Source organism: Gallinula chloropus, assembly GCF_964237585.1.
Source record: "Gallinula chloropus genome assembly, chromosome: 3".
Classification (NCBI taxonomy): Eukaryota; Metazoa; Chordata; class Aves; order Gruiformes; family Rallidae; genus Gallinula; species Gallinula chloropus.
The window spans coordinates 120,845,157-120,857,132 of NC_140087.1; positions in this window are offsets into that span (position 1 = coordinate 120,845,157).

Sequence of the window (11,976 nt, forward strand, 5' to 3'; positions counted from 1 at the left end):
GCCTTGAAACAGCCTTTTCTTTGATGGATGGGACTTGGTGCACCTGGTTGAATCCGGTTTTGCCACCGTGGCTCTGAGCAGTTTGGGGCGTTTTGGTGATGCTGAAGAGAGCAGCCCAGGCAGGAGCTGCTGGGAGGGTATCGCTTCATTGCCCCCCACCACCTCCCCATCCTCCCGCACGCACTAACTACCGCCAGCAGATTAGCAGCTGCTCTTTGCAAGGAATGCTGATTAGCAGCAGGCAGGGGATAGAAAAGCCACAGGGATGGATAAAAGACGAAGCTAGGAGAGGAACCAGGAGATTTGGTCTTCTGCTCCCTCCTGGGACCAGATCGTTTTGGAATAAGTTATTTTTACAACAGATTGGAGCACACCCTCCAGCACTGGGGAAGACCCACTGTATCCACTATGTCTTAACTAGGCAGGATGCTTGGCTGTCCTGTGGTTGGGCATGGTTTTCAGGTGTTTGCATCTCACCAAGAGAGATGTTTTCTCCACTCAGCAGTCATTAGAGGGAAAACCTGACCCCTGGGAGCACTCAGGAAACCCATCCCAAAGCAGTTATGCCTCTGGGTTGTGCCAGTGGGAGGTGGGGACAGATGGCAGCACGGCCGCTGGGGACACCCCAGTAACACCATCAATCTGCCAGAGGGAAAGGGCTTCCAACAGGGAGCAAAAGAGGACAGAGAAGCATTTAGTGGCAAAGCCAGGAGATAATGTCAACCGAAGACCGTTGCAGGAGCAAGCAGCTGCCAGGGGACAGGCAGCTGAGTTTTTCCAAGGGATCTGGGCATCTTCCACCAACTTCACAGCAGCCCTCCATCCAAGAGCATCTCCATGTGGTGTTATGGTGCTGAGATCAGTGACTGGAGCAAATATGCTCTTTGCACCTGCAGAAGAGAGATTTTAATATTTTTTTTGGTCAAAACCCAAATCAGTGCTTTCCCCAAACCTGGGTCACATTCCTCAGTAACAAGCTCACAAATAGTTGTGGCTTAAATGATGCTGTTGGCTGTCACTTCATCATTTCAGTGGTTATTAGTAAATTTAAGCTGTAGCAGGGATAGTCATTAATTTTAGGTGACATTGTCTTAAAGGCGTGTGCATTGAACATACTCATTTCTGTGGTGGTTTTAACCCTTCAATTTTCTCTATCTTGACTCAGAGCTACAGAGTAAAAGCAGGAACAGCTGAAATATGTGGGGTTTCCCTGTACTTCAAGCTCTCCATGCATGTTTGGAAAATGCATCTTAGCCCTGTTAACTTCACTATGTGGCTCCTTGGCCTTTCTGTGGGTACTTCAGCAGAAATGGGCACAGGCAGATGCACCACTGGTCTGAACTGGGCAGGGAGCCTAGCCACTGATGTGGCCATGTCCCTCTTCAAGCAGGGCTGCCACATTCCCTGGAGGTGTTCATATCTCAGGAGTACAGGAGAAGGGAAGATCATCCACATGGACAGGCACTAAATCACTTTTTCTTCTGCTCCTGAGTCATCTGTGACACCAACTCCTCTCCATCCTCTCAAACACCTTTCTCCTTCCCTCTTTGCAAAATACATATTATTAGCAATATGACAACCACAGGGATGAGGTTTGTTGTTTTTTCTTACCTAAACCATTGCTTGGCCTTTCCATCTTGGCATTTCCAACCATCTTCTCATGATTTCCCCATGTACTATGATAACTCAACAGAGTTCCACAGGCAAGAGTCACAAAACCAAATATATACATCTGTCATTAAAAAAAAACCCCAAAATCAACCAAATGAATAAAAAAACCAAGAGGGAAACACAACAGGCTTGTGCTACACTTAGCAATGCAGGACATGCTGGCTTATTCTGCCTCTGATGGAATATGATTACGTCTGCTGTATGATGAGCAAAAAAACTGCCCGACAACCAGGCAACCGCTAAATTAAATTTCAAGAGTCCAATTACAACTTTCTCACAGCACAGCTTTAGAAAATACAGCCAGAGTCCAGGATAAAATAAGTGCAGGGTAGCACTGGGAGATGGCTGGGATGCCGGCACATGTAACGGTAATGCTAAGGCTGCCTTTGCCCTGGTAAAACAAACAGCACCAGGGGCTGCACTCTGGCCTCAGCACAGCTGGGTTGGTGGAGGCACATCACAGAATCACAGAATCACAGGGTTGGAAAAGACCTTTAAGATCATCAAGTCCAAACGTTCCCGTCCTGTGCTAAACCATATCCCTAAGTACCTCACCAACTCTTTCTTTAAACACATCCAGGGAAGGTGACTCAACCACATCCCTGGGCAGCCTGTTCCACAGCCCCACAACTCTTGCAGGGAAGAACTTTTCCCTCCCATCTGAGCTGACCCTGCCCTGGTGCAGCTTGAGCCCATTTCCCCTTGCCCTATCACCTGTCCCCTGGCTGCAGAGACCATCACCCACCTCTCTACAACCTCCCTTCAGGTAGTTGTAGATAGTGATAAGGTCTCCCCTCAGCCTCCTCTTCTCCAGACTAAACATCCCCAGCTCCCTCAGCCACTCCTCAGATGATTTGCCCTCCAGAGCAAATGGAGACATCCATACTGTCAAACCCACTTCTTCTCCTGAACAAGGTGATCGCGCCCAGAAGAACTATTAAAAACAGTCTCTAACCCCATGCTAATCTGGGTTTGGGGATTATTTAACAGACTCATCGAATCCCAGGATGTTTTGGGCTGGAAGGACCTTTAAAGCTCATCTAGTCGAATGCCCTGCCATGGGCAGGGACATCTTCAACTAGATCAGGCTGCTCAGAGCCCCTTAGCTCAATGCTACTCGTCCCAGGTCAAACCCACGCCAGGGACATGCTGCCAATGACCACTGGGGTCCAACATCCATTAAATTCACTGTTTGTGACAGAGCCTACTGTGAGATGAACACTGGTCCCCAAGGACATGATGCTTGGGTATTAAATCCAATTTGTAACTGCCTGAGGCAGAAGGCGATGGAGATGGAGGCCCTATACCCACACAAGCCTGTGGGCAATGGAAGAGCAAAGAGGCACTGAACTCCACCAGTCTGCTTGGTGGAGAAACACCAGCACTGATCCTTAGGTTGATCAGGCCTTTCCTCTTGAAAATGCAAATGTTACAGAAAGCACTGAGAAAACCCTTGATATATATTGAGAGGTTTTTGCTATATGTAAGTTATACGTTAATGTTGGTACGGATAATATGATACGCACTTCAGTAAACAGGTGAAAGCACTTGCATGCTTCAAGGGAATTTTGTGGGAAAAAAAATGTGTGTATTTAATAAGAAGAGGCTGTTCAGGAAGATCTTGTAGCCTGTGTTTCTCATGAGAGAGGAGCAGAGTGTCAGAGCCACCTTCAAGGTTCACAACAGGAGCATCACGAAGATGGGAACACAGTGTTCAGCTCTATAAAAAAAGGTTGGCAAGATACTCCATTGCACCCAGAGGTGGAATAAAGGAACAGTTATTCCAGGTGGGGATGGTACTCAGTGTTTTATAAGATTGAGCTCGAAAGGACCACCTCAACTTTTTTTTTTAATTTCAGATGTTGGATTGTAAGAGCTCAAGTTTACACCAAGAGTACGTCCCCAAAGAGTGGCTCTATAAAAATAAATATATAAATCCATCTGCAGTCCTTTAAAAAAGGCTTTTTAAGTCATTAAGAGATATGTACCTTCTCAGGTCCTTTTTTTCTTTTTTTGCTGTGTTAATATTCAGGGATGTGACATGGAAAGTGCATTGAAGAGATCTTTGAGTCAGAGGGACAGGAAGAAAACCCAGCCATGGGGGAGTGCAGGAATTCAGCAGTGGTACCTGCAGGATGTAGTTGGAAACCTTAAACCCTACCTCTATTGGTAGATCTTACAATGGCTTGCTCAGCACAAGTGCCTGTCCCAAAAGGCAGTTGGGATGTGTCCACCCACATGGCGATTCTGATTATATGGACATGGCATGACTCTGCCAGTTTGCTCCTGGGTTTAAGCATAAAGTTACTTGTAAAGGGCAAAATCCAGGATGCAGCTCATCTCTGCCATGGAGCAGCTATACTGTATTATTCAAGTCATCTCCTCCACCTCTCATTGGTCCACCTTGGTTGCACCTTTGTGTGGGTCTGAGGTGCTTCAGCACTATTTGAGAGGGGGAATAAAACTTTAGTATGTTTTCAAGGGGGGATCCTATCCACATCAACAGCATTGCCACCTCCTTAGTAGTAGTGGAAAAGGTCTCATTGGGTGGTTACATAGATAAATCTGCAGGATAATGGTTAACAAGCCTCTGAGATGTGGATGAGGAACCTGCACCCAATATAGACCAGGATAAACCACCTCAGTAGGGTTTTAAGCAAGACAGGCAACCGTCATCATGCTTTCTGAGTATGGGGCAGCATTTGCAGATGCAAAGCAGAACTCAGCAAGGCCAACAAGGGACAGCAGCAGTGATCAAAACAAGAGTCCTCAGCATTTTTCCATGGCTCTGCCTCCAAAAATAACCCACAGCATACCACGAGGGCTCGCCAGCTGCATCCACTTTCAGCCAACTTGTAGAGGAGGCTCCTCGGGTGACAGAGGGTTGCGTGACATCTCATGCCCCTGCCCCAGCATTGGCAAGAAGATTATGCTATAGCTGGCTTTAACAGCACTGATAAGCATCTCAGTGCAGCCACATGTGATCACCCACATGCCAGCCACAACGGGAGTCTCTCAGTCTGGCAAGGCTTCACCCATCAGCATCCCCACCAGCCATCCAGGGCTACTTGCCACCCCTCTGGCTAAACCCCAGACTTGGGTAAAACAAGAAGCAGCATCAATTGGAGTTGTTTGCTTATGGACCATGCCACAATACTGAAATTAAAGCTAAATTAAATTTAAATGAGAGTCAGTAAAAACATGACTGCCCTTGGGCCTTCATCAGGCTCTTGTTTTATGTTACAGACCCTCCTTGTCTAATAGTCTGCAAGGCAAATTCAGCCACAGTTGGCAAGTGCTTGGGGAAGTCACCTTCCAAAATTCAGCGTCACCAAGGGCTGTGGAGGCTGGCAGTGGTCCTCAACACAACCCAGCAGCTGGAGACCCACATGATGCAGAAACCCTTCTTCCCTTGCCATGAGCAGGGCCAGGATAGAGTGTATGGCTGTGATGGCCTCTGGGCAGGAAGGAATCCCCTTCCAATATTGAATAGCTTCAGGACATCCATAGGCAGGAGTCAGAAAATCAGGAGCTTCCAAAAGCTGGAAGGACTGTTTTCCTTTCCCTGAAATCATAATTTTATTAATGCATCCTTAGGTAGGATGCAAATAGTTACCTATAGAGCTCTTTCCTCCAGGGGATCCTTTAATTTTCCAAAACAATGGAGCAACTGAGGCCTTGAGGAGCAGCAGATCCAGCACCCATCTCCGCAGAGCACCTCATGTGGGTATGACTCCATTCTTCATCTTCACCTCCCACAACTCATCAGCATTATGTGTTTACCTGAGGTTCAGATACCTGCCTTATCCTCTGACTCTTGACTGGATTCAAGAAGGAGGTTGGGAGAAAACAGTCTGAAAATGTGACTTTTCATGAGAAACATGAATTGTGACTGTTGTTGAAGGGAAGTCTTTGCTTCTTGCAGTGATATTCAGCTCGTGTGGAGAAGCAGACAGAAGCTCACATGTTGTATTAACAGGTCAACATAAGAATCTGCATGGGATTAGCTGAAAAAATGAAGAATTTCAGTCCAGAAGAAAGAATCCTGCCATATCTCTCTAGATGACTAACTTAAGCTTTGTTTGGCTAACTTTATTTTCAGAGCTTCTCAGAAATGCTCAAAGATGTATTTGAAAATACATTTTAAAAGGAAACAAAGATAAAAACCACATAATCCCATACCATTTTTTCAAAGGGTAGTCAAGGCTGTTTTTTTCTTTTTACAAAACAAAACAAAAAAGGAATTGGGCTTGGAGGCTTTTTCCACGTGCAGTTTCTCTCCCTGGTCTCTTCATTGAAGAACAGAATTGTTGAGGGTTTTTTTACAAAAATAAATGTTCTCCATTGAAATTTGCTTCAGGTAATTAATCTTAGCCATATATATAGATATATTTATACATAAAATAAATGCAGGCTTAGTGAGAGCACTTTGGCTGACTTAATTTGCATGACAAGGAGAGGTTGAACCTCAGATATGCATCTTAAACTACTGTAACTGCCCCTTGCAGCTCTTTGCTGAGACACAGGAGCATTTCCCCATCATTCACAAAGATCATTCGCAGTGGAATGACCTCAGCAGACCGGTAAAGCTGTCTCTGCTGCTGCAGGCAGGCTGCCTGGAAGGATGACACAGGGATAGCTCAGTGCAGGAGAGATCTGGGATTTATTCAAAGCAGATAAAGGAGAAGCTCCCATCACGCTCGCAGCCCCGCAGCTCAAGCACAGGACAGCTGAGCGATGATGGTCTGCAGGATGTTTTAGGTGTTTGCCCCACAGGACAGGACTTTTCTAGAGTCTCCCCAAAGTGCCAAGTGGCCTCAAGGGCTTGTTTCTGGGTTGGGTTTATTTTTGAAGGTGGCTAAAAAGAAATGTCTCATGACCTAAGAAGCTGGTAGTTGGGAAGGGTCCTCCCATGCAAGGAACCTTTCTTGAGCAGAAGACAGGCATTGCTAGAGGTCAGCTCATCCCATCCCATGGTAGGTAAGAAAAATTGCCCTCTGCAAGCGAATCTTCCTCTCCAGAGGAGACCTGAACTCCAAGCTTGAAGTAGAAGCCATTGGCTTTCCTGGCCACCTGGGCACACTGCTGTCTCATAAGAGTGTCATAAGTGGAACAGATACATTAACAGATTCATTTTTCAGAAGGGAACCAAAAGGGTGAATCTGGGTCCATACTCAGATGACTATTTTTGATGCCTGAATTCACTGTCACACCTGTCAGGGCATTTTGGGATGAGAAAAATAAGAGTAGTTGAGAGAACACTCATTCCATGCCTACCAGACTGGCCTTAAATACTATAGTTTTGGTGCATACAACTGTCCAAGGTCCCAGCAGATCTCAGCCCCTGGACCACGTCAGTACTAGAGTAGGGCATGAGCTGGTGTCCAAGTGAGGATGGCATCTCAAAGCACAGCATGGGGACCATTCTCATGGGTGGAGAGGGTGAGTCCAGGCTGTCCTGGAGTAGAGGTGGACAGGTTAACCGCAAGCGTGCGTGGCGCGTGTTACCGCTCGCCTTTAGCGTTAAGTGCACTCTCGTGGCTTCTGGTTTTGTTGTATCTCCCACTAATCCTTCCTCCCACATGCCTCCCATAATCTCTTCAAGCCTTTGCCCCTATTGGTTGGCTCTGTTTAATCCTATTATGGGGATTGCTATTTTAAAAGTTCCTCTGAATGATGCTCCAAGCCCTACTCAGCGTTTCACCTGTTCCTGAGGTTTGGTGAGGAAATCGCTGACCCGTCAGCAGCTCCAGCAGTAGTTCATTCAAGGTGATGCACTGAAATACTATGTCTGAGATAAAGCCTAAATCCCCTGGCTCTTCTTTAGCCTTGCTCAACACAGCCACTCATGGGGCTTGTCCTTAGAGACCTCTGCAACCACTGGGGAAATAAGGGAAGAATTTGATACTGCACAGTCATTTTAAGGCTGGTTTACACTGATAACAAGATGGGAGAGAATTAAGTCTAAGTAGGAATCAGGATCTCTGATCTCAGAACCCATCCTAACCTATTACTAAGTTTTGGGTTAGACCTGCTGCCATCGTGTCTGCTTTCCCCAAAATTGTAGGGGATCTGGTTACAGCTCGGCCACATCAGCTGCTATGCAGGTTACATGGAGCTGAAAATGGGATGACTTCTCATGTGAAAAGCAACCTCCAAATCTCTTCCCCTTCCTGCATGCTGTACAGGATGTCACAAGACATCAAGCCAGGAGACCCATGCCCTCATCTTACGTCTTAGACCTGAGTTTGGGCAAATCACAGCTCACTCTTACCCTCCCTTTCCCTGTCTGAGCAGTTGGGGATATTTTATTTACATTTCAAATAATGCACAGGCAACTTGTAAAGCCCCACGTAGGCACAAATCTCTTCTAGGTGAGGCTTCCTGGGAGACATGAAGTAAAGTCCTCCTCATTATCAGTCCCTTCTCTTTCACATACATAATTAGGAACAATTCTGAGGGTCCCAAAATTTCAATTATATAAAAAAAACAACCCAAAACCCAACTCTCTTATGAGAGACATTAGGTTTCCTGTGAAAAGAATTGCTGTTGTGCAAATTCCCTTCCAAAAAGCTGCTGATTTCTCACAGCTCTGCATGCAACAGAAGAGGTGAAACATCAACTGTTTGAATCTCCCTGCGTGTTTTTTAACTAACAACCCATTTCCAATGCAGAAATAAACCCCAAAATATTCACCAAATTGTCCTCCCACGTTGACTAATTTTCTGCTGACATTGCTTACTTTTTTTTTCAGATTAGTGACACTGAAAATAGTAAAACTTCTAATCACATAATCCAAACAAGACAGGTTTCATTTCCTTTTGCTATAGGTTTTCCTTCTGGTCTCTCATTAGAACCTGAGTTTTAACTAGTTCGTTTGCTGGAAAATTATCTCCCACTTTAAGAACTTGATTTGATGTTTATTTGGGCTCACAATGGTGTTTCCTCATTATCTGAAACATTCTTAGTGCAAATAAACTGACCTGGGGTTGAAAACTGCTTGCAGGAGAATTTCTTCCTAAAGCAACAGCGAAAACATTTTCCAAGATAACCTAACTTAGGTGGATACATGTCATGCAATTGCAGCTGATCCCACCTTGGCCAAGCCCATGCCATTCCCAGGCATCCTTTATCCATAACCCAACACCACATGCTCTCCCACTCCATGAATCATGCAAAATCCCACTCCCAGCCCTGGGTGTCCAACCAGAGCCAGGCTGGAAACCTTCTCCTTCAAGTGTGGACATCAGCTGCAAAGCTCTCCTAGCTGCCTCCAGGGGCCGGGAGCTTCCCATAGGGCTCAGAGGCGTGAGATGTCCCTCTGTTGCAGAGCCATGCAGCTTAAAAATAGGCTGAATATATTACAGGTCAAAACATGTTATAAATATTAAACTGTCTGTGCTGATGCTGACACATTCAACTCAGCTGAACCAGCACAGCGTAGCAGGGGAGTCTTCATTTGCAGGTTCATTCTCCACGGTGCCGCGGTTCAGCCATGGGATGGCAGGATCCCAGCCTAACTCCAAGGTATTAACAGCTCTCCAAGAGCTGATTTCTGATTTTCTACTCTTATTTGTGGCATTCATCAGGCTTTAGAAGAAAAGAGGTAGCAGGAGCATTCTGCTAATGAGCTCCCATTCTCTAATCCCATCCCTGCTTTCTTCTCTCCTGTCCCACCAGAGAATCCAAAAAAGCCAAATCTAAGAGGTCCTGTGAGCATTTGAGCTGCAAAAAGAGGATGCCTCTTGCCATTAGACACGGCTCCATTAGCATAAGTGCTGCACACAGGGAATGGGGATCTGGAGAGACAACATGGTCCAAATGGATCTCCTCATCCTGTTGGGATGGCACCACTTTTCCTTCCTGTGTCACTGCAAACCATTTACAAAGTCACAAAAGAGCACTAATTTCAGATGAATGAGGTTGCTTCGGGTTGTTAGCATCAACAGTGGGAAACACCATCTTTCCTTTTCCTCCACAGCTCATGATTGACTTTGGTGTCCCTTCTTCCACAAGCATGGTTCTTCCTTGGACAATGTCATGGGCATGGTCCTTCCTTGGCTGGACATCACTCCTGTTCATGTTTTAACCCAGAATGGGCACTAGAACAAACTACTTCATCTTAATAACACATTCCATACTTCCCAGAATTTATAGGCATGTTGCAAACATCCTCCAGACATACTATGACCTAGCATGCATGATTTCTGGTCATGGATCAGGGCTAAAGTAACCAGCATTTTGCAAGATCAAACATAAGGAACATTAGGCTTCTTCTCAGAAATATGAATCAGTCTGATTGTAACTCAGCTTGTGTCACAAACATCTCCTTGCTGAGATACAGAAGGGAGAATAAGTTGGAGTCTCTGCTGCTTCAGGAACCAGCACTGGTGATTGAATTCTAACCCAGCATATGGTCACAGAGGGTGGAAGAAGCAGAAAGAGAAGAGATTTTGACTTCCAGATGACCTGAAGCAGAGCTTAAAGACTTGTGCCTATGGGGGAACTTCTTCAAATTTAGCTCATCTGGAACTATAGAGGACAATCACCAGGAAACCCCATGATGTCTTTTTAGCATCGTTTCAAACTCCACTGTGATCAAGCTTCCCAGGCATAATGAATTCCCGTGGATAGATGGAGCGGGGGGGAGCTGCTCACACACACACTCTTAACCCATTGTGAACCCAAGGCAAACCCCAAAACCCTTGGCACATTGCCCCAACCAAACAAGTTCATCCCTGTGTGTAGATACACAGCCATGTGGCCACTCCTGCTGGACCAGCAGAAGAGATGCCAGACCATGACTTGACTATTACACCTTTCCTTCTATTTTAGAACTTTTTTTTTCCATTTTCCACATTTTTCCATCATAATCTTGCAATTTCTTGCTTTGTTGTGCAGCATTCCCTGACACACTTCCCTTGGAGGACATGCAGGCTGCCAGCCCAGCTTGCGAATGACACTACAGCCCTGCTCCTGAAACACTTCCTGGGGATGGAAACCCCAGAAAGGAGGGTGAAATACTCAAAAATATTTCAACTGTCATGTGAATTTTACCATGTTTGTTATATGACACTTCAAAGTGAAGAAAAGTCCTGAGTGGGGGATTCTGGTTTGCATTCAGACCCTCAAGCCTGAACTTGCAGGAGCCCAGTGACAAGTCACCCCCATCACATCCATGCAGCTCTGTAATATCTGAATTTGGACAGATCAGAACAAAACCATCTTTGGCTGCATCTGCTAAGAGGGAGGAAATTTTATTTGTATTTTTTCTCTCTTGCATCATGCTCAAAAGCCTGGAGCAAAGGAGCATTTGTGTTGTCACAGAGTGCTCTGCAGATGATGCTCCTCTTCGACCAGCTGCTCCCGTGCCATCACCACCCTCCTAGGAGAAAGAAAGCTCCTAGGAAAGGATGGCAAAAAGCTGTGACCTCAAAAGAAAATGCAAGTCTGACAAGAAAGTTCCCAGAGCACACAGCCGTGCCCTGCATCTCATGGTACTTCTGCCAGTGGGAAGAGGTTGGAGCTTCTGGCAAAAGAAAAAACCAAAAACACATTAGCAAAAGAGAAGGGCAATAATGTAAACTTAAACTAAAAAAAAGGTAGATTCAGACTAGATATACAGAAGACATTTTTCACACTGAGGCTGTTGAGACACTGGAACAGGTTGCCCAGATTGGTGGTGATGGCTCCATCCCTGGAGACACTCGAGACTAAGTTGGACAGGGCTCTGAGCAACCTGATCTGGTTGAAGATGTCCTTGCCCAGGGTAGGTAGTTGGACTAGGTGACCTTTAAAGTTCTCTTCCCACCCAAACCAGCCTGGGATTCTATGATTCTGTGAATGTACTCATTAAAATATAGAATACAAAGAACATTTCCCATGAGCTGGGAACCATGATCCAGCCTCAGGGCAAGAAAGGTGTTTCCATGTCCCTACACAATGTGGGCTCAGACTCAGCAATGCTATACCCTCAGATCTGAGTCTGTGGACACAGCTTGGTTCAGTCCTGGCTTACTCCTCCTTTAAGTTCTTTTTACACTGCCAGCATGGAGTAAAACCTCCTGACCAAATCTGGTGGCAAAGAAGAAGGGGTCTAAATCACCTTATTTGAAAACAGCACAGCTAAAACAAATCCTTATTTTTAAAAAAACCAAACATTTCAATGTCAGGAGGTGCTGAGAGACTCACCAGCAACAACTAACACCATGACAGATATTAGTTGAAAAATTCACTTGTTTATGTGGGTGACCAGCAAGCTCTAGTCTCATGAAGGAGCACAAATTGTGCCACCAACATCTCCAG